The 3,819-nt window shown below is 35.0% G+C and overlaps 1 non-coding gene across 1 annotated transcript; it reads right to left on the bottom strand.

The window, feature by feature from the left end:
• Positions 1–3,306: 3,306 nt before the first annotated feature.
• On the bottom strand, positions 3,307–3,441 carry LOC129504679 (small nucleolar RNA SNORA52). Its single transcript, XR_008663407.1, has one exon. It is a non-coding gene; the product is annotated as a small nucleolar RNA SNORA52 (small nucleolar RNA).
• Positions 3,442–3,819: the final 378 nt, after the last annotated feature.

Genomic DNA, 3,819 nt, shown 5'->3' with positions numbered 1-3,819 from the left:
GCTACCATTAGTACTAGCCCTTCTTCTGAATATTTTGTGATTGGTGTGCATTCATTAACCCACTAGTACAGATAATGTGCCCTGGGCTTATATTATGTGCCATCATTATGCTAAAAGATGTAGCCTTAGTGTACATGATGTAAGCATATTACAAAATGCAGTGAGGACAATGTTATGAGAAATAGATTTATGTGGGCTTGATATATGAGCAAGGATTAGAAATGTAGAGTTATATACAATCTTATATAACCGTGCAAGTATTGTATAACCTATGTATTCCTGAGCAGAGCATTCTGCTAATAAAAAAAAATTTGAGGGATCCCTGGGTGGCACAGCGGTTTGGCGCCTGCCTTTGGCCCAGGGCGCGATCCTGGAGACCCGGGATCGAATCCCACGTCGGGCTTCCGGTACATGGAGCCTGCTTCTCCCTCTGCCTGTGTCTCTGCCTCTCTCTCTCTCTCCCTGTGTGTGACTATCATAAATAAATAAATAAAAATTTTAAAAAAATTGATTTCTTTTTCAGTATGGCAGAAAAATCATTTTTTTATTTTCCATATCTCCCTAGTTATCAATAATCCTTGAAATGTTAACTAGAAAGTACAAGATTATGTACTTTTATTTTTTTTAAAATGTGAGTGGGGAAAGAGGTCATGAATGAACCAAAGATTGAGATGAATTTCAGGAAGATAGAATGCTACTGTGGTACGATTTATAGATTAAAACAATGGAGAAAAATAACAGCTCATAACATGGACAGATGTCATGAGTGGAGATTGGAGACATTTTTCATTGTTTTGCCCTTAGATTCAACAAGCATGAAGAGTAAAGGTTAGGAGAAAGGTAGAAATGGGAATGATTGGATGAACCATTTTTCACAATCTTTAAACATATCATGTATAATATATAATTTTTTATTTTCAGTCTAAAGTAAAGGAATCCTTTTCAAAACCAGAATGATCTTTTGGAATTTGATAAAACTTTCAGAGAGGAGTTCGGTACCTCAGAATAAGACCCTCTTCCTTCTGGCACTGCATTATCATTCAGGGCAGAAGCCAGGAATTCTGGGCCAGGGTGGTGGGGGCAACAGAGGGAGAACCTAGCCCCAGACTCTATATTTCAATGTTATCAAAGATGTGAGAAAAACCCTCAGCATGAACAAATATGACCAAGAGTTAATCAACCGAAACATGTAGCCCAAAGCAATAATAATTTCAGAAGAACATAATACTTTAAAAAATCTTAATTAGTATTTTATAACAGATTCACGATCTTGCACTAACATGGGAACAACTTACATTGAAAAAGGAGCAATGTGGAGACTTTATGGAATTTAAATTAGAACTTTTTCAGTACATGGTTTACATAAGAGACATGAAAACAACTTGAGAAAAATATAAAAGTCAAAAAGAAGCAGTCCAGGAGGGCTAGCACCTCTGTTAGCAGTTTCTGAGAATAGAGAGAAAGAAATTATGGGGAGCTTAACTGTAGGAAAAAATTTCCCAAAGCTTAGTAAAAATATGGCTCCTCAGACTAAAAGGAACCACGCAACACCAAGGAAGAATGAAAAACAGCCCATACATGATGTTACTGATGAAATTTTAAAATACCACAGACATTGTCATTTATTTACCCTATAGTCTTCTCCTATTTACTCAGAGGAATCTGAATAGTTGAGATAATAACCTAAGAGAAGGTCCAATACATCCCAGCCACAGGAAGTAAGCATACACTGCTTCTTGATCAGTGACCAAGTGAAGATTTTGTGAGTTATGGCTGATAAAATGAAAGGGGGAAGTTGGCTAAAGGGATTTTTGAGAAGGAGAATTTCTTTCTGATTAAGACAGAGAGAGAGAGAGGAGGAGGAAAAGGGGAAAGAGGAAGACAAGGAAGAGGAAAACAAAAGGGAAAGGAGTTCTTCATACTTTCTTGCATTGTGAGGAGGTCACTATGCTTAAAGTTGCTGCAGTGAACCTGCAACCATAAGGATAGAACCTAGAAGATTCAGAAAAGTTATCTGAGAACCTTCAAATCAACTCCATAAGCATCTGTCTTCATATTTTGTTTTATGTGAAAAATATAAACACCTTTTTATGTTAATTTCACTCTGTCCTTTTAGACAGATTAATAGATTAAATCTATAGATTAATAGCCTAAAATAACCTAAATGAACAAATTTAACCAAGACTGAAGAGAATCTCCAAAAGTTTTGGGAGTGTAGATCCCCAAAGGATTTAGAGTGATATGAACATTAAATTCTTTTTCAGGATCACTAAGTGTGAAATAACATCCTCGAAGTTTTGAGATGTCAATGAAATAACATCCTCGAAGTTTTGAGATAAATGGTTTTGAAAGTGGGATTCCCTAGCTTTCTAAACCATCAAGTATAAAGGTATTCAAACCTTTCCATCTGTGCTATAGCATTCTTGAAATAATTACAGGAGAATATATATTGGCAAAATGAAAAAAAAGAATCTAAGACATGAAGATGCCAAATCTGAAATGATTGGGGAGGAGCATGAAAGAGAGAGGAGAAAAAAACTCCTGTATGACAGCCACACAGCAGTCATGAAAAGTAGTCTATACAAAACTGATATTTTCTCAAAGAGCTGCACAATCCTAGTAGTATAATAAAGAAATATATGTATTTCTTCTTTCAATGAGATTAAAATAAACAAATAAAATAAGCATTAAAATTAGAAATTCCAGGAATAGCAAAAATGTACAAAAAAATCATGATCCAGGTAGGAAGCAATGTGGCATGATTTCTACTGAATAAAGAAGTTTAAGAAAATGGATGTCATTCAACCTTGGTGCTTTCAATGTTCTCCTTTGAATAGCATAGAAACTATTACCTGGTTCTTCAAAAGGGTCCATCACACAATATTTTAAAAATTGTCTTTTGTGGTTTATGTTTTTCAGAATAAACAGAGAGAGTCCAGGTTTTCTCAAACTTAGAGCTACTGACATTTGGTCCAAACAATTCTTTGCTGTAGGAGAGTATCCTGTTCACTGTAGGATATTTAGCAGCAGCCCCAACCTCTACCCAGTAGATGACTTTGAGACACCAGTCCTGATGATCTCAAATCCATTCTTTGCCAAATGTTCCTTCACAGGGAGGTGGCAAATATGCTTCTGGTTGTAAAAGTACTGTTTAAGGCTTTAAAAATTATATAAATGTTATAAATTTCGAATACATGATTGTAGAAGTATAGCTGAGAAAAGTTGAATGACGGTGTATTAGGAAAGAAGTGGTAGATGGAGGTAGAAAGATATCATTTTTTCTCCCCACTACTATGCCCACCCCACTGAGATCTACAAGCACCTCTGGCACAATCCTACTGAAGCTCTGCTCACTTCTCTGGGTAAGGCTTCTAGAGTGATCTGGTCCCGAGGTGAAACTCAGAAGGCCACAGGCTGACCAGTGGGGATTAGGCCAAATCATATTTCTTCTTATATAGGAAGAAACTAAGATACCTAAAGTTATTGAATCAATCAATAAATATTCAAGTTATTTAAGAATGTATTGATAAAAAAGAATGTATTGATAATAATAAACAGACTATATTTAAAAACACATTGGGAGGAGGAATGACTGCAGGATATAGAATGACTATTTTTCACAATAAATAATAAAGAATTAGAAATTGAGACTTAATGGCTTTAATACATTACTTGGAGTTACTGAGTTTACAATTAAGACTACTAAAATAGAAATAGTCAAAGAAGTTTTCTCTAAGGAAGAAAAAATGTGACTTTTCTTTGTAGCTTTATGTTTGTGTTTATATATACGTTACTTTGATTATAATTTGAAATATTTCT

The sequence above is a fragment of the Nyctereutes procyonoides genome, unplaced genomic scaffold, assembly GCF_905146905.1.
Source record: "Nyctereutes procyonoides isolate TBG_1078 unplaced genomic scaffold, NYPRO_anot_genome, whole genome shotgun sequence".
NCBI lineage: Eukaryota > Metazoa > Chordata > Mammalia > Carnivora > Canidae > Nyctereutes > Nyctereutes procyonoides.
The sequence above is the reverse complement of the archived record's forward strand: the minus strand, read 5'-3'. Positions and strand labels throughout refer to the sequence as shown.